This window comes from Oncorhynchus gorbuscha, linkage group LG02, assembly GCF_021184085.1.
Source record: "Oncorhynchus gorbuscha isolate QuinsamMale2020 ecotype Even-year linkage group LG02, OgorEven_v1.0, whole genome shotgun sequence".
In the NCBI taxonomy this organism is placed as follows: domain Eukaryota; kingdom Metazoa; phylum Chordata; class Actinopteri; order Salmoniformes; family Salmonidae; genus Oncorhynchus; species Oncorhynchus gorbuscha.
This window is the reverse complement of record NC_060174.1, coordinates 670,970-691,339: the sequence shown is the minus strand read 5'-3', so window position 1 is coordinate 691,339 and position 20,370 is coordinate 670,970. Positions and strand designations below refer to the sequence as shown.

The 20,370-nt window shown below is 44.0% G+C and overlaps 1 protein-coding gene across 1 annotated transcript in view; it reads left to right on the top strand.

Annotated features, from left to right (window-relative positions):
- Nucleotides 1–1,111: 1,111 nt before the first annotated feature.
- The window catches only part of plcxd1 (phosphatidylinositol-specific phospholipase C, X domain containing 1), a 61,722-nt gene continuing 42,463 nt past the window's right edge, over nucleotides 1,112–20,370 (top strand). The window contains exon 1 of the mRNA XM_046299467.1: nucleotides 1,112–1,559. The gene's annotated coding sequence lies outside the window, so the exon portion shown is untranslated. The remainder of the gene's footprint in view (nucleotides 1,560–20,370) is intronic.

Here is a 20,370-nt window from a genome sequence, read left to right as displayed (position 1 = left end):
GGGCCCCCTTATTGTTCCTCTTCTCCTGAGTCTGACTCGGGCCCCCTTATTGTTCCTCTTCTCCTGAGTCTGACTAGGTCCTCCTTATTGTTCCTCTTCTCCTGAGTCTGACTAGGGCCCCCTTATTGTTCCTCTTCTCCTGAGTCTGACTAGGTCCTCCTTATTGTTCCTCTTCTCCTGAGTCTGACTAGGGCCCCCTTATTGTTCCTCTTCTCCTGAGTCTGACTAGGGCCCCCTTATTGTTCCTCTTCTCCTGAGTCTGACTAGGTCCTCCTTATTGTTCGTCTTCTCCTGAGTCTGACTCGGGCCCCCTTATTGTTCCTCTTCTCCTGAGTCTGACTAGGGCCCCCTTATTGTTCCTCTTCTCCTGAGTCTGACTAGGGCCCACTTCTTGTTCTGACTCGGGCCCACTTCTTGTTCCTCTTCTCCTGAGTCTGTCTCGGGCCCCCTTATTGTTCTGACTCGGGCCCCCTTCTTGTTCCTCTTCTCCTGAGTCTGTCTCGGGCCCCCTTATTGTTCCTCTTCTCTGGTGTCAGTGTTGTGGTGCCGCCCCCGGGGATGAATAGAGCTGGAAGGTCAAACAGATGATCCAGGTTTCTGGTGAGAACCGCTGATCTAATGTTCAAAAGGAATTTTCAGCTGTAGGTAATAATACAATAAACATTCTGAGCAAATAATGTAAGAATGAACCCCCCCCCCAAAAAAACTGCCATGTTGGCTAGGAGGTAGAAATAGGGGGACTGTGTCTTTAGCTGAGACTCGCTATAATCATATTTGGTTAGTAGAGACCCCACTGAGTATTTACCACCCCACTTTAGCTGAGACAGGTAGAAAGTTTATCTCTACAAACTAATATGCTCAACATACTAGCGTCAACATTGTATTTTTTAAATGATTGGTTCTAAAAGTTTTAAAACCATATTTTTAAAAATTTGTTTTCAAAAATGTCTTAATGCTTTTTCTTGTTGGCACTATAAAAATGGCCGTTGATGAAAAATGCAATGTCTTTTGAATGAGTTATCCACATTTCAATGATTTGAAATGCGGGCTTTTATTTTTAAGGTTTCCTCATTACCATTCGAGCTCGACGTCATCATTTGTGTTGCTGGCAGAATACTGGTGCCGCCTTCACTAAACTAGCGTAGCCTGGGGACCGGTAGGTCCGGAAGAAAATTACTATTCTGGATAAAAAAAGGTATCCGCTAATATAATCATGTATGTACAGTTTCATATTTGGCAAAAACGATAGACCCATAAAGACACCGGTGATGGAAAGAAGGTCTCGGAAGGAGCAAACTGGACCGGCTTCCGTATGATATCAGCGCACATTACAGGGAAGCATCGGACAAGTACTCGCAAAGTGCACTTGATTTGACACCACGTACTATAGAGACTAGTTTTATTCTCTCTGTTCCCACCTTGTGTTTTGTGGATTTTTTGGAATAGACATCGTCTTGTGGGACAGACACCCGTTTGGGGTTTTTCAGTCACCCATACCACGGTTTCTTTTTAAACTGGATTGGTCAGCAGCTGGCAGCTAGTGCTGCATAATTTGAAACGTAAGTATGTAGGTTGTTTCATTGTAACGAAAATATAACAAAAAAAGGATATATGTATATACACACTACATGACCAAAATTATGTAGACACCTGCTCTTCAAACATCTCATTCAATCATGGGCATTAATATGGAGATGGTCCCCCTTTTCTGCTATAACAGCCTCCACTGTTCTGGGAAGGCTTTCCACTAGATGTAGGAACATTGCTGCTATAACAGCCTCCACTTTCTGGGAAGGCTTTCCACTAGATGTAGGAACATTGCTGCTATAACAGCCTCCACTCTTCTGGGAAGGCTTTCCACTAGATGTTGGAACATTGCTGCTATAACAGCCTCCACTCTCCTGGGAAGGCTTTCCACTAGATGTTGGAACATTGCTGCTATAACAGGCCTCCAGTCTTCTGGGAAGGCTTTCCACTAGATGTTGGAACATTGCAAGTCGCTCTGGATAAGAGCGTCTGCTAAATGACTTAAATGTAAATGTAATGGAACATTGCTGCTATAACAGGCCTCCACTCTTCTGGGAAGGCATTCCACTAGATGTTGGAACATTGCTGCTATAACAGGCCTCCAGTCTTCTGGGAAGGCTTTCCACTAGATGTTGGAACATTGCTGCTATAACAGCCTCCACTCTTCTGGGAAGGCTTTCCACTAGATGTTGGAACATTGCTGCTATAACAGCCTCCACTCTCCTGGGAAGGCTTTCCACTAGATGTTGGAACATTGCTGCTATAACAGCCTCCACTCTCCTGGGAAGGCTTTCCACTTGTTGGAACATTGCTGCTATAACAGCCTCCACTCTCCTGGGAAGGCTTTCCACTAGATGTTGGAACATTGCTGCTATAACAGCCTCCACTCTCCTGGGAAGGCTTTCCACTAGATGTTGGAACATTGCTGCTATAACAGCCTCCACTCTTCTGGGAAGGCTTTCCACTAGATGTTGGAACATTGCTGCTATAACAGCCTCCACTCTTCTGGGAAGGCTTTCCACTAGATGTTGGAACATTGCTGCTATAACAGGCCTCCACTCTTCTGGGAAGGCTTTCCACTAGATGTTGGAACATTGCTGCTATAACAGGCCTCCACTCTTCTGGGAAGGCTTTCCACTAGATGTTGGAACATTGCTGCTATAACAGCCTCCACTCTTCTGGGAAGGCTTTCCACTAGATGTTGGAACATTGCTGCTATAACAGCCTCCACTCTCCTTTCCACTAGGGAACATTGCTGCTTTCTCCTGGGAAGGCTTTCCACTAGATGTTGGAACATTGCTGCTATAACAGCCTCCACTCTTCTGGGAAGGCTTTCCACTAGATGTTGGAACATTGCATGCTATAACAGCCTCCACTCTTCTGGGAAGGCTTTCCACTAGATGTTGGAACATTGCTGCTATAACAGCCTCCACTCTTCTGGGAAGGCTTTCCACTAGATGTTGGAACATTGCTGAAGGCTATAACAGCCTCCACTCTTCTGGGAAGGCTTTCCACTAGATGTTGGAACATTGCTGCTATAACAGCCTCCACTCTTCTGGGAAGGCTTTCCACTAGATGTTGGAACATTGCTGCTCCACTCTTCTGGGAAGGCTTTCCACTAACAGCCTCCACTCTTCTGGGAAGGCTTTCCACTAGATGTAGGAACATTGCTGCTATAACAGCCTCCACTCTTCTGGGAAGGCTTTCCACTAGATGTTTGGCTAAACAGCCTTCTTCTGGGAAGGCTTTCCACTAGATGTTGGAACATTGCTGCTATAACAGCCTCCACTCTTCTGGGAAGGCTTTCTAGGTTGGAACATTGGCTATAACAGCCTCCACTCTTCTGGGAAGGCTTTCAACTAAATGTTGGAACATTGCTGATATAACAGCCTCCACTCTTCTGGGAAGGCTTTCCACTAGATGTAGGAACATTGCTGCTATAACAGCCTCCACTCTTCTGGGAAGGCTTTCCACTCCACTCTTCTGGGAGATGTAGGAACATTGCTGCTATAACAGCCTCCACTCTTCTGGGAAGGCTTTCCACTAGATGTTGGAACATTGCGGCTATAACAGCCTCCACTCTTCTGGGAAGGCTTTCCACTAGATGTTGGAACATTGCTGATATATAACAGCCTCCACACTTCTGGGAAGGCTTTTCATTAGATGTTGGAACATTGCTGATATATAACAGCCTCCACACTTCTGGGAAGGCTTTCCATTAGATGTTGAAACATTGCTGCGGCGACTTGCTTCTAATTCAGCCACGAACATTCACGAGGTCGGGCACTGATGTTGGACGATTAGGCCTGGCTCGCAGTCATCATTCCAATTCTTCCCAAAGGTGCTCGATGGGGTTGAGCTCAAGGACCTGTGCAGGCCAGTCAAGTTCTTCGACAGCACAAAGGAAGCACATAATTGTCTAGAATGTCATTGTATGCTGTAGCGTTAAGATTTCCCTTCACTGGAACTAAGGGGTCTAGCCCGAATCATGAAAACAGCCCCAGAGCATTATTCCTCCTCCACCAAACTTTACAGTTAGCACTATGACTTCAAGCAGGTAGCGTTCTCTTGGCATCTGCCAAAACAGATTTGTCCGTCAGAGTGCCAGATGGTGAAGCGTGATTCATTACTCCAGAGAATGTGTTTCCACTGCTCCAGAGTCCAATGGTGGTGAGCTTTACACAACTCCAGCTGACGCTTGGCATTGTGCATGGTGATCTTATTAGGCTTGCGTGCGACTGCTCGGCCATTGAAACCCATTTCATGAAGCTCCAGACGAACAGTTATTGTGTTGACGTTGCTTCCAGAGGCAGTTTGGAACTCAGTAGTGAGTGTTGCAACTGAGGACAGACTATTTTTACGCTCTACACGCTTCAGTGGTCCCGTTCTGTGAGCTTCTGTGGCCTACCACTTCACTGCTGAGCTGTTGTTGCTCCTAGATGTGTCCACTTCACAATAAGAGCGCTTAGAGTTGACAGGGCCAGCTCTAGCAGAGCAGAAATTTGACAAACTGACTTGTTGGAAAGGTGGCATCCTATGACGGTGCCACATTGAAAGTCACTGAGCTCTTCAGTAAGGCCATTCTCCTGCCAATGTTTGACACTGGAGATGACATTGCTGTGTGCTCGATTTTATACACTGGTGAGCAACGGATGTGGCTGAAATAGCCGAATCCACTGATTTGAAGGGGTGTCCACATACTTTTATGTACAGTTGAAGTCAAATGCTTACTTACAAGCCCTTAACCAACAGTGCAGTTCAAGAAATAGAGTTAAGAAAATATTTACCAAATAAACTAAAGTAAAAAATAATTAAAAGTAACACAATAAAATAACAATAACGAGGCTAAATACAGGGGGTACTGGTACTGAGTCAATGTGGAGGCTATATACAGGGGGTACTGGTACAGAGTCAATGTGGAGACTATATACAGGGGGTACTGGTACAGAGTCAATGTGGAGACTATATACAGGGGGTACCGGTACAGAGTCAATGTGGAGACTATATACAGGGGGTACTGGTACAGAGTCAATGTGGAGACTATATACAGGGGGTACTGGTACATTGTCAATGTGGAGACTATATACAGGGTATTACGGTACAGAGTCAGTGTGGAGGTTATATACAGGGGGTACTGGTACAGAGTCAATGTGGAGGCTATATACAGGGGGTACTGGTACATTGTCAATGTGGAGACTATATACAGGGGGTACTGGTACAGAGTCAATGTGGAGACTATATACAGGGGGTACTGGTACATTGTCAATGTGGAGACTATATACAGGGGGTACTGGTACATTGTCAATGTGGAGACTATTTTCAGGGGTACCGGTACAGAGTCAATGTGGAGGCTATATACAGGGGTACTGGTACATTGTCAATGTGGAGACTATATACAGGGGGTACCGGTACAGAGTCAATGTGGAGACTATATACAGGGGGTACTGGTACAGAGTCAATGTGGAGGCTATATACAGGGGGTACTGGTACAGAGTCAATGTGGAGACTATATACAGTGGGTACTGGTACATTGTCAGTGTGGAGACTATATACAGGGGGTACCGGTGGAGACTATATACAGGGGGTACTGGTACAGAGTCAATGTGGAGACTATATACAGGGGGTACTGGTACATTGTCAATGTGGAGACTATATACAGGGGGTACTGGTACAGAGTCAATGTGGAGACTATATACAGGGGGTACTGGTACAGAGTCAATGTGGAGACTATATACAGGGGGTACCGGTACAGAGTCAATGTGGAGACTATATACAGGGGGTACTGGTACATTGTCAATGTGGAGACTATATACAGGGGGTACCGGTACAGAGTCAATGTGGAGACTATATACAGGGGGTACTGGTACATTGTACAGAGTCAATGTGGAGGCTATATACAGGGGGTACTGGTACAGAGTCAATGTGGAGGCTATATACAGTGGGTACTGGTACATTGTCAATGTGGAGACTATATACAGGGGGTACCGGTACAGAGTCAATGTGGAGACTATATACAGGGGGTACTGGTACATTGTCAATGTGGAGACTATATACAGGGGGTACTGGTACATTGTCAATGTGGAGACTATATACAGGGGGTACCGGTACAGAGTCAATGTGGAGGCTATATACAGGGGGTACTGGTACAGAGTCAATGTGGAGGCTATATACAGGGGGTACTGGTACATTGTCAATGTGGAGACTATATACAGGGGGTACCGGTACAGAGTCAATGTGGAGACTATATACAGGGGGTACTGGTACATTGTCAATGTGGAGACTATATACAGGGGGTACTGGTACATTGTCAATGTGGAGACTATATACAGGGTATTACGGTACAGAGTCAGTGTGGAGGTTATATACAGGGGGTACTGGTACAGAGTCAATGTGGAGGCTATATACAGGGGGTACTGGTACATTGTCAATGTGGAGACTATATACAGGGGGTACTGGTACATTGTCAATGTGGAGACTATATACAGGGGGTACCGGTACAGAGTCAATGTGGAGACTATATACAGGGGGTACTGGTACATTGTCAATGTGGAGACTATATACAGGGGGTACTGGTACATTGTCAATGTGGAGACTATATACAGGGGTACTGGTACAGAGTCAATGTGGAGACTATATACAGGGGGTACTAGTACAGAGTCAATGTGGAGGCTATATACAGGGGGTACTGGTACATTGTCAATGTGGAGACTATATACAGGGGGTACTGGTACATTGTCAATGTGGAGACTATATACAGGGGGTACCGGTACAGAGTCAATGTGGAGGCTATATACAGGGGGTACTGGTACAATGTCAATGTGGAGACTATTTACAGGGTATTACGGTACAGAGTCAATGTGGAGGTTATATACAGGGGGTACTGGTACAGAGTCAATGTGGAGGCTATATACAGGGGGTACTGGTACATTGTCAATGTGGAGACTATTTACAGGGGGTACCGGTACAGAGTCAATGTGGAGACTATATACAGGGGGTACTGGTACAGAGTCAATGTGGAGACTATATACAGGGGGTACTGGTACATTGTCAATGTGGAGACTATATACAGGGGGTACTGGTACATTGTCAATGTGGAGACTATATACAGGGGGTACTGGTACATTGTCAATGTGGAGACTATATACAGGGGGTACGGTACAGAGTCAATGTGGAGGCTATATACAGGGGTACTGGTACAGAGTCAATGTGGAGGCTATATACAGGGGTACTGGTACATTGTCAATGTGGAGACTATATACAGGGGGTACCGGTACAGAGTCAATGTGGAGGCTATATACAGGGGGTACTGGTACAGAGTCAATGTGGAGGCTATATACAGGGGGTACTGGTACAGAGTCAATGTGGAGGCTATATACAGGGGTACTGGTACATTGTCAATGTGGAGACTATATACAGGGGGTACCGGTACAGAGTCAATGTGGAGACTATATACAGGGGGTACTGGTACATTGTCAATGTGGAGACTATATACAGGGGGTACTGGTACATTGTCAATGTGGAGACTATATACAGGGGGTACTGGTACAGAGTCAATGTGGAGGCTATATACAGGGGGTACTGGTACAGAGTCAATGTGGAGGCTATATACAGGGGGTACTGGTACATTGTCAATGTGGAGGCTATATACAGGGGGTACTGGTACATTGTCAATGTGGAGACTATATACAGGGGGTACTGGTACATTGTCAATGTGGAGACTATATACAGGGTATTACGGTACAGAGTCAGTGTGGAGGTTATATACAGGGGGTACTGGTACAGAGTCAATGTGGAGGCTATATACAGGGGGTACTGGTACATTGTCAATGTGGAGACTATTTTCAGGGGATACCGGTACAGAGTCAATGTGGAGACTATATACAGGGGGTACTGGTACAGAGTCAATGTGGAGGCTATATACAGGGGGTACTGGTACATTGTCAATGTGGAGACTATATACAGGGGGTACTGGTACATTGTCAATGTGGAGACTATATACAGGGTATTACGGTACAGAGTCAGTGTGGAGGTTATATACAGGGGGTACTGGTACAGAGTCAATGTGGAGGCTATATACAGGGGGTACTGGTACATTGTCAATGTGGAGACTATATACAGGGTATTACGGTACAGAGTCAGTGTGGAGGTTATATACAGGGGGTACTGAGTCAATGTGGAGGCTATATACAGGGGGTACCGGTACAGAGTCAATGTGGAGGCTATATACAGGGGGTACAGGTTCAGAGTCAATGTGGAGGCTATATACAGGGGGTACTGGTACAGAGTCAATGTGGCTATATACAGGGGGTACCGGAGTCAGGCTATATACAGGGGGTACCGGTACAGAGTCAATGTGGAGGCTATATACAGGGGGTACCGGTACAGAGTCAATGTGGAGGCTATATACAGGGGGTACGGTACAGAGTCAATGTGGAGGCTATATACAGGGGTACCGGTACAGAGTCAATGTGGAGGCTATATACAGGGGGTACCGGTACAGAGTCAATGTGGAGGCTATATACAGGGTATTACGGTACAGAGTCAATGTGGAGGCTATATACAGGGGGTACCGGTACAGAGTCAATGTGGAGGCTATATACAGGGGGTACCGGTACAGAGTCAATGTGGAGGCTATATACAGGGTATTACGGTACAGAGTCAATGTGGAGGCTATATACAGGGGGTACCAATGTACGGTAGAGTCAATGTGGAGGCTATATACAGGGGGTACCGGTACAGAGTCAATGTGGAGGCTATATACAGGGGTGTGGAGTACAGAGTCAATGTGGAGGCTATATACAGGGGGTACCGGTACAGAGTCAATGTGGAGGCTATATACAGGGGGTATTCACGTGGAGGCTACAGAGTCAATGTGGAGGCTATATACAGGGGGTACCGGTACGGAGTCAATGTGGAGGCTATATACAGGGGGTACCGGTACATAGTCAATGTGGAGGCTATATACATAGTCAATGTGGAGGCTATATACAGGGGGTACCGGTACAGAGTCAATGTGGAGGCTATATACAGGGGGTACCGGTACAGAGTCAATATGGAGGCTATATACAGGGGGTACCGGTACAGAGTCAATGTGGAGGCTATATACAGGGGGTACCGGTACAGAGTCAATGTGGAGGCTATATACAGGGGGTACCGGTACAGAGTCAATGTGGAGGCTATATACAGGGGGTACCGGTACAGAGTCCGTGTGCTGGGGTACAGGTTAGTTGAGGTAATTTGTACATGTAGGTAGGGGTAAAGTGTAAAGTGTCTATGTATAGATAATAAACAGTGAATAGCAGCAGTGTCAAAAACAAAGGGGGGTGTATGTAAATAGTCCAGTGGCCATTTGATTAATTGTTCAGGAGTCTTATGGCTTGGGGGTAGAAGCTGTTAAGGAGCCTTTTGGACCTAGACTTGGCGCTCCGGTATCGCCGTGCGGTAGCAGAGAGAACAGTCTATGACTTTGGGGACTGGAGTCTGACAATTTTTTGGGCCTTCCTCTGTCACCGCCTAGTATGTAGGTGCTGGATGGCAGGAAGCTTAGCGTACTGGGCCGTACACACTACCCTCTGTAGCACCTTAAGGTCAGATGCTGAGCAGTGACCATACCAGGCAGTGATGCAACCTGTCAGGATGCTCTCAATGGTGCAGCTGTAGAACTTTTTTGAAGATCTGGGGACCCATGCCAAATCTTTTCTCCTGAGGGGGAAACGATGTTGTCGTGCCCTCTTCACAACTATCTTGGTGCGTTTGGACCATAATATTTTGTTGGTGATGTGGACACCAAGGAACTTGAAACTCTCCACCCGCTCCATTACAGCCCCGTTGATGTTAATGGGGGCCTTTTCCTGTAATCCACGATCAGCTCCTTTGTCTTGCTCACATTGAGGGAGAGGTTGTTGTCCTGGCACCATACTGCCAGTTCTCTGACCTCCTCCCTATAGGCTGTCTCATCGTTGTCAGTGATCAGGCCTACCACTGTTGTGTCGTCAGCAAACTTAATGATGGTGTTGGAGTCGTGTTTGGCCACGCAGTTGTGGGTGAACAGGGAGTACAGGAGGGGACTGAGCACGCACCCCTGAGGGGCCCCAGTGTTGAGGATCAGCGTAGCAGACGTGTTGTTGCCTACCCTTACCAACTGGGGACGGCCCATCAGGAAGTCCAAGATCCAGTTGCAGAGGGAGGTGTTTAGTCCCAGGGTCCTTAGCTTATTGATGAGCTTTGAGGGCACTATGGTGTTGAACGCTGAGCTGTAGTCAATGAATAGCATTCTCACATAGGTGTTCCTTTTGTTCAGGTGGGAAAGGGCAGTGTGCGATTGAGATTGCATAATCTGTGGATCTGTTTGGGCGGTATGTGAATCGGAGTGGTTCTGGGGAAAGGGTGGGGGACAAGTGTGGGCCGTATGAGTATTGCTTAAATAAGAAAAGTGGACTCTGAATGTCGTGTGTTTAAAGAAGAATCGTCATCAAAATACTTTTTTGCGGACATATTAGCTGATATACCAGCATGCAAGCGAACTACGCTAGCAACCTGTCCTCTCAGGAAAAGGCAAGGAAGGCCTCAACTCTAGACTACATAACTAAGGCAAGCTACGTAGTGGCACATAAATTCACAAAGCATAGCAAGCCTTTTGCTGAAGGAGAGTTTGTGAAAGAGTGTATGGTGGACATTGTCCTGAGAGTAAAAGCCAATTAGAGTAAATTAGCTTTATCACGTAGAACCATCACCAGGCGTGTGGAAGTGATAGGGGAGGAGCTAATCTCAGAGTGGAAGTGATAGGGGAGGAGCTAATCTCAGAGTGGAAGTGATAGGGGAGGAGCTAATCTCAGAGTGGAAGAAAAATCAGATGCCTTCAATCTTTTTTTCTACTGGATGAGCGTCCTGACATCGGAGACACCGTGCAACTTTTACTTTTTTTTAATTAATGAAGAAATGAGAACTTTGAAATAACAGAATAACTTCTTGCGATGGAATCAATGACAGGAACAACCAGGGGCTCTGATTTATATGACTTATATGACAGGGTGTCTTCCTGCTTGGAAAAATGAATCTACCGTGGAGCGAACTGACACAACAGATGGATCACCAGATATAACCAGTAAAAACATGGCCTACTAAAAATATTACAAATGAATAAGAGAAGAAAGCCGTAACTCTGAGGAATGGATATTTCTTCACTGTATTATTCATCAGGAAGTGTAAAAATGTGTTAAAGCTGGAAAATGTTGTCAAAGTGACTTTGATGCCAAGAGAGGTGGCCAGACATATTGCTCACATTAAGACTAGAATAACCGTAACTGGTGTAGGCAAGGATTATGCTTTTTCAGGATGATGGTTACGCAGGGAGAATTAACCAGATATGCACCTGGATGCATTTGTCCCTCTACATCTCACAATGAACACTTACTTTGGGCTGAGGTGATTGGATAACTGTAAATATGACTCACAATGGAGATGATAATTGTTCCTTAATATCTTTTCAAAAACAGACCATTCCAAATGAAAGAGATGCTCTTTCACTCAAATTTTAGAATAGATGTTTGTTTTTTTACACATAAGCTGTTTTAGAAAAATATATTGACATTTAGCTAGGCAAGTCAGTTAAGAACAAATTCTTATTTACTTATTTATTCTTATGCCCTACCAAAAGGCAAAAGGCCTCCTGGGATTAAAATAAATAAATATGAATATAGGACAACACACACACTACATAAAGAGAGACCTAAGACAACAACATAGCAAGTCATGTGTTGCTGCCAACACAGCATGGTAGCAGCATAACAACAACATGGTAGCAGCTCAAAACATGGTACAAACATTATTGGGCACAGACAACAGCAAAGGGCAAGAAGGTAGAGACAACAATACATCACACAAAGCAGCCACAACTGTCAGTAAGAGTGTCCATGACTGAGTCTCTGAATGAAGAGATTGAGAGATAACTGTCCAGTTTGAGTGTTTGTTGCAGCTCGCTCCAGTCGCTAGCTGCAGCGAACTGAAAAGACGAGCGACCCAGGGATGTGTGCGCTTTGGGGACCTTTAACAGAATGTGACTGGCAGAATATATGTGGAGGATGAGGGCTGCAGTAGATATCTCAGATAGGGGGGAGTGAGGCCTAAGAGTTTTATAAATAAGCATCAACCAGTGGGTCTTGTAAAGGGTAAACCGAGATGACCAGTTTATAGAGGAGTATAGAGTACAGTGATGTGTCCTATAAGGAGCTTGGTGGTAAATCTGAGGGCCGAATGGTAAAGAACATCTAGCCACTCGAGATCATCCTTACCTGCCGATCTATAAATTACGTCTCCGTAATCTAGCATGGGTAGGATGGTCATCTGAATCAGGGTTAGTTTGGCAGCTGGGGTGAAAGAGGAGCGATTTACGATAGAGGAAACCAAGTCTAGATTTAACTTTAGCCTGCAGCATTGATATGTGCTGAGAGAATGACAGTGTACCGTCTAGCCATACTCCCAAGTACTTGTATGAGGTGACTACCTCAAGCTCTAAACCCTCAGAGGTAGTAATCACACCGGTAGGGGCATTCTTCTTACCAAACCACATGACCTTTGTTTTGGAGGTGTTCAGAACAAGGTTAAGGGTAGAGAAAGCTTGTTGGACACTAAGAAAGCGTTAAACACCAAATCTGGGGAGGGGCCAGCTGAGAATTAGACTGTATCATCTGCATATACATGGATGAGAGAGCTTCCTACTGCCTGAGCTATGTTGTTGATGTACATTAAGAAGAGCGTGGGGCCTAGGATCGAGCCTTGGGGAACTCCCTTGGTGACAGGCAGTGGCTGAGACAACAGATTTTCTGACTTTATACACTGCCCTCAGAGAGGTAGTGAGCAAACCAGGCCAAAGACCCTCAGATACCAATACTCCTTAGTCAGCCCACAAGAATGGAATGGTCTACCGTAATCAAAAGCTTTGGCCAAGTCAATACAAATAGCAGCACGTCATTGCTTAGAATCAAGGGCAATGGTGACATCATTGAGGACCTTTAAGGTTGCAGTAACACATCCAGAACCTGAGCGGAAACCAGATTGCATACCCGAGAGAATACTATAGACATCAAGAAAGCCAGTCAGTTGATTATTGACAAGTTTTTTTCAACACTTGATAAACAGGGCGAAATAGAAATATGCCTATAACAGTTAGGATCAGCTTGATATCAGTGCACAAGTCAGAATTGGGGCTAGCAACAGTAGATGGGCCAGGATGTACATGTACATTTCCAGATATCATCAACAGTAATACAATCAGGGCACGGCAGAGGACAGGGAGATCTCTGCAGTGCTGATTTATGACATCTAAATGTCATTAGATGGCAACAAGATCATATTGTACAGCAATTTCATCAGGTAACATGAATACAAAGCCGGTGAGAGGTGATTAGAATAGGATGGGAGGCAAGAGTCTGTGTAACCAATAGAGAGTCAGAGTCCCGAGGGTGGGAACAAACAGAGTCTGTCCCACGGTTGGGTAAAGAATGTTTGTAGTCAACAAAGCATGCAGGAGTCATGAGGCAAACAGCAAAATGCACAATCATTTTTTGTTAAATTAATAACGACTGTACATGTGTGCTGAAGGCTAGGGAGAGTGTGGTGGAGTTACCTGTACAAGACGAAGGGAGACCGGTCAGGGTAGACGGTGAACAGATAACCAGGTGGAATCCAAGCAGCAGTGCAGCAGGCAATGGGAGTAGGTGTCACACTCACTTGGGAGAAGCTTATATATCTGTAGGCAGATTTCTTGTAGAAAATGCGAGTGAATGCTCTTTGAACAGCAGGAGGGTGCTTCAGACGACTCTTGTCACTTGTTGGGCCCAAAGGCCTTTTACTTCACACCTTAGTGCTAATTGAATTTGTATCTGGCTCAGTTTCAGGTTGGAATGGTGTCCTCAGGTCTCTGCGGTTTGTTGGCTAGAGCACCCTCCTTATTGGTGTCCTTTAGTAGTTGTTTCTTTGCAGTAAAATCGACCTGATTCACACTGAACAGTTGATGTTGAGATGTGTCTGTTACTTGAACTCTGCGAAGGATTTATTTGGGCTGCAATTTCTGAGGCTGGTGACTCTAATGAACTTCTCCTCTGCAGCAGAGGTAACTCTGGGTCTTCCTTTCCTGTGGCGGTTCTCATGAGAGCCAGTTTCATCATAGCGCTTGATGGTCTTTGCATCTGCACTTGAAGAAACTTTCAAAGTTCTTGAAATTTTCCAGATTCACTGCCCTTCATGTCTTAGAGTAATGATGGTCAGTCGTTTCTCTTTGCTTATTCGAGCTGTTCTTGCCATAATATGGATTTGGTATTTTACCAAATAGGGCTATCTTCTATATTTAATTTTTTTATTTTATTTAACCAGGTAGGCCAGTTGAGAACAAGTTCTCATTTGCAACTGTGACCTGACCAAGATAAAGCAAAGCAGTTAGACACATAAAACACAGAGTTACACATGGAATAAACAAACATACAATCAATAATACAGTAGAAAAATCTATATACAGCATGTGCAAATGAGGTAGGATAGAGGTAAGGCAAAAAATAAATAAATAGTAATTACAATATAGCAATTTAACACTGGTAGAATGTGCAAGTAGAGATACTGGGGTGCAAAGGAGCAAGATAAATAAATAAATACAGTATGGGGATGAGGTAGATTGGATGGGCTATTTACAGATGAGCTATGTACAGGTGCCGTGATCTGTGAGCTGCTCTGACAGCTGATGCTTAAAGCCAGTGAGGGAGGTCTCCAGCTTCAGAGATTTTTGCAGTTCTTCGTTCCAGTCATTTTGCAGTTCGTGGCAGCAGAGAACTGGAAGGAGAGACGGCCAAAGGAAGAATTGGCTTTGGGGGTGATCAGTGAGATATACCTGCTGGAGCGAGTGCTACAGGTGGGTGCTGCTATGGTGACCAGTGAGCTGAAATAAGGTGGGGCTTTACCTAGCAGAGACTTGTGGATGACCTGGAGCCAGTGGGTTGAAGCGAGGGCCAGCCAACGAGAGCGTACGGGTCGCAGTGGTGGGTAGTATATGGGGCTTTGGTGACAAAACACATGGCACTGTGATAGACTACATCCAATTTGCTGAGTAGAGTGTTGGAGGCTATTTTGTAAATTACTTCGCTGAAGTCGAGGACCGGTAGGATGGTCAGTTTTACAAGGGTATGTTTGGCAGCATGAGTGAAGGATGCTTTGTTGCGATATAGGAAGCCGATTCTAGATTTAATTTTGGATTGTAGATGCTTAATGTGAGTTTGGAAGGATAGTTTACAGTCTAACTAGACACCTAGGTATTTGTAGTTGTCCACATATTCTAAGTCAGAACCGTCCAGAGTAGTTATGCTGGAAGGGCGGGCAGGTGCAGGCAGCGATCGGTTGAATATCATGCATTTAGTTTTACTTGCAATAAAGAGCAGTTGGAGGCCACGGAAGGAGAGTTGTATGGCATTGAAGCCTGTCTGGAGGTTAGTTAACACAGTGTCCAAAGAAGGGCCATATGTATACAGAATGGTGTCGTCTGCGTAGAGGTGGATCAGAGAATCACCAGCAGCAAGAGCAACATCATTGATATATACAGGGAAAAGAGTCATCCCGAGAATTGAACCCTGTGACACCCCCATAGAGACTGCCAGAGGTCCGGACAACAGGCCCTTCGATTTGACACACTGAGCTATATACACCAATATACACTATTTTACCAATATACACATCAATACACAGTTGACTATAAACATCAATATACACTATACACATCAATATACATTATACACATCAATATACACTATTTACATTTATATACATCAATATGCACTATATACATCAATATACATGAATTAAACTATACACATCAATATACTCTATACACATCAATATACTCTATACATATCAATATACTCTATACACATCAATATACTCTATACACATCAATATTCACATTGATATACTAATGGCCAATATACCACGGCATGCACGATGCAACACTGAGTGCTAGGACACAGCCCTTAGCCGTGGTATATTTGTCATAAATCCCAGAGGTGCCTTATTGCTGTTATAAACTGGTTACCAACGTAATTAGAGCAGTAAAAATAAATGTTTTCTCACACCCATGGTATACGTTCTGCTATACCACGGCTTTCAGCCAATCAGCATTCACTGCTCAAACCACCCAGTTTATAAACATCAAAATACACTACACATCCATATACATTATACACAGCAATATACACATTAGTACGCATCAATATACACTTCACATCAATATCAAGGAAAAAGGTATGGCAATTAAGTCTGGCAGCCCAACTGAATTGCAAACGTACTGCAAGTCATGTGACTAAACTAAATAAAAATAAACTACACTATGAAACAAAGATAAATTATATAAAGAATGATAGTAAAAAGCTTTGGAGCACCTTAAATTTAATTTTTGGAAAAAAAGCCAACTCGGCTCCTTCATTTATTGAATCAGATGGCTTATTCATCACAAAGCCCACTGATATTGCAAACTACTTTAATGACCGTTTCATTGGCAAGACAAACTTAGGGACGACATGCCAGCAACAAACGCTGACACTACACATCCAAGTATATAGGACCAAATTATGAAAGACAAGAATTGTGCTTTTGAATTCTGTAAAGTCAGTGTGGAAGAGGTGACACAATTGTTGTTGTCTATCAACAATGACAAGCCACCGGGGTCTGACAATCTGGATGGAAAATGTTTGAGTATAATAGTGGACTATATTGCCACTCCTATTTGCCACATCTTCAATCTAAACCTACTAGAGTGTGTGGCCCTCAGGCCTGGAGGGAAGCGAAAGTCATTCCGCTACCTAAGAATAGTAAAGCCCCCTTTACTGGTTCAAATAGCCAACCAATCAGCCTGTTACCAACCCTGAGTAAACTTCTGGAAAAAATTGTGTTTGAGCAGATACAGTGCTATTTTACAGTAAACAAATTGACAACAGAATTTCAGCATGCTTATAGGGAAGGACACTCAACAAGCACAGCACTTACACAGATGACTGATGATTGGCTGAGAGACATTGATGATAAAATGATTGTGGGGGCTGTCTTGTTAGACTTCAGTGCAGTTTTTGATGTTATTGATCATAGTCTGCTTCTGGAGAACGTATGGCTTTACACCCCCTGTTATAATGTGGATAAAGAGTTACTTGTCTAACAGAACACAGAGAGTGTTCTTTAATGCAAGCCTCTCGTGTATATAATCCAGTTAGAATCAGGAATTGCCCAGGGTAGCTGTTTAGGCCCCTTGCTTTTTAAAATTTTACGAATGACATGCTACTGAAATTGAGTAAAGCCAGAGTTTTTATTTTTGCTGATGACTCAACACTATACACGTCAGCTACTACAGCGACTGAAATGACTGCAACACTATACACGTCAGCTACTACAGCGACTGAAATGACTGCAACACTATACACGTCAGCTACTACAGCGACTGAAATGACTGCAACACTATACACGTCAGCTACTACAGCGACTGAAATGACTGCAACACTATACACGTCAGCTACTACAGTGACTGAAATGACTGCAACACTCAACACTATACACGTCAGCTACTACAGCGACTGAAATGACTGCAACACTATACACGTCAGCTACTACAGCGACTGAAATGACTGCAACACTATACACGTCAGCTACTACAGCGACTGAAATGACTGCAACACTATACACGTCAGCTACTACAAGCGACTGAAATGACTGCAACACTATACATGTCAGCTACTACAGCGACTGAAATGACTGCAACACTCAACACTATACACGTCAGCTACTACAGCGACTGAAATGACTGCAACACTATACACGTCAGCTACTACAGTGACTGAAATGACTGCAACACTATACACGTCAGCTACTACAGCGACTGAAATGACTGCAACACTATACACGTCAGCTACTACAGTGACTGAAATGACTGCAACACTCAACACTATACACGTCAGCTACTACAGCGACTGAAATGACTGCAACACTATACACGTCAGCTACTACAGCGACTGAAATGACTGCAACACTATACACGTCAGCTACTACAGCGACTGAAATGACTGCAACACTATACACGTCAGCTACTACAAGCGACTGAAATGACTGCAACACTATACATGTCAGCTACTACAGCGACTGAAATGACTGCAACACTCAACACTATACACGTCAGCTACTACAGCGACTGAAATGACTGCAACACTATACACGTCAGCTACTACAGTGACTGAAATGACTGCAACACTATACACGTCAGCTACTACAGTGACTGAAATGACTGCAACACTCAACAAAGAGCTGCAGTTAGTTTCAGAGTGGCAAGGTATCCGTTAGCCCTAAATATTTATAAAACCTGAAGCATTGTGTTTGGAACATAACACTCACTAAATCCTAAACCTCAACTAAATCTTGTAATAAATCATGTGGAAATTGAGCAAGTTGAGATGACTAAACTGTCATGGTCAAAACATATTGATGCAGTAGTAGCTAAGATGAGGGAGAAATCTGTCTATAATAAAGCGATGCTCTGCCTTAACACCATCAACACTATCAACAAGGCAGGTCCTACAGGCCCTAGTTTTGTTGCACCTTGACTACTGTTCAGTCATGTGGTCAGGTGCCACAAAAAGAACTTAGGAAAATTGTAATTGGGGCGCACGCCTGGCCCTTGGATGAACACAGAGCTAATATTAATAATATGCATGTCAGTCTCTCCTGGCTGAAAGTGGAGGAGAGATTGACTTCGAGGGGTTGACATGTTGAATGCACTGAGCTGTCTGTCTAAACTACCAGCACACAGCTCAGACACCCATACATACCCCACAAGACATCAAATCAAATCAAATCAAATTTTATTTGTCACATACACATGGTTAGCAGATGTTAATGCGAGTGTAGCGAAATGCTTGTGCTTCTAGTTCCGACAATGCAGTGATAACCAACAAGTAATCTAACTAACAATTCCAAAACTACTGTCTTATACACAGTGTAAGGGGATAAGGAACATGTACATAAGGATATATGAATGAGTGATGGTACAGAGCAGCATACAGTAGATGGTATCAAGTACAGTATATACCGATGATGTAGAGTACAGTATATACATATGCATATGAGATGAATAATGTAGGGTAACATGCCACCAGAAGTCTGTTTAAACTACTGGCACACAGCTTGGACACCCATACATACCCAACAAGACATGCCACCAGAGGTCTCTTCACAGTCCCCAAGCCCAGAACAGACTATGGGAGGCGCACAGTACTACATAGAGCCATGACTACATGGATCTCTATTCCACATCAAGTAACTGACGCAGCAGTAGAATCAGATTTTAAAAAACAGATTTAAAAAATTGCGGGAACTGTGAAGCAACACAAACATTGGCACAGACACATTGGGGTGGCAGGTAGCCGTGACAGTGTGTTGTGAATGTTTTGTAATATTTTACAATTGTATAAACTGCCTTAATTTTGCTGGACTCCAGGAAGAGTAGCTGCTGCTTTGACAGGAACTAATGGGGATCCATAATAAATACAAATACACATCAATGTACTTTATACACATCAATGTACTCTATACACAGCAATGTACTCTATACACATCAATATACACTATACACATCAATATACACTATACACATCAATATACACTATACACATCAATATACACTATACACATCAATATACACTATACACATCAATATACACTATACACATCAATATAGGCTATACACATCAATATACACATCAATATACTCTATACACATCAATATACACCATACACATCAACATACACCATACACATCAACATAGGCTATACACATCAATATACACCATACACATCAATATACACTATACACATCTCTATGCACATCAATGTACACCATACACATCAATATAGACCGATATACACATCCATTTTCACATCCGTATACAATCATAGAAAACCAACACATTATACAGTATAAGGGTCCTCAATCAGCCTTTTGCATTGACCTAGTTTAAATGGCTGGCAGATGGACGGCTGACCTAGTTTTAAATGGCTGGCAGATGGACGGCTGACCTAGTTTAAATGGCAGATGGACGGCTGACCTAGTTTAAATGGCTGGCAGATGGACGGCTGACCTAGTTTAAATGGCTGGCAGATGGACGGCTGACCTAATTTAAATGGCTGGCAGATGGACGGCTGACCTAGTTTAAATGGCAGATGGACGGCTGACCTAGTTTAAATGGCTGGCAGATGGACGGCTGACCTAGTTTAAATGGCCGATGGACTGCTGACCTAGTTTAAATGGCTGGCAGATGGACGGCTGACCTA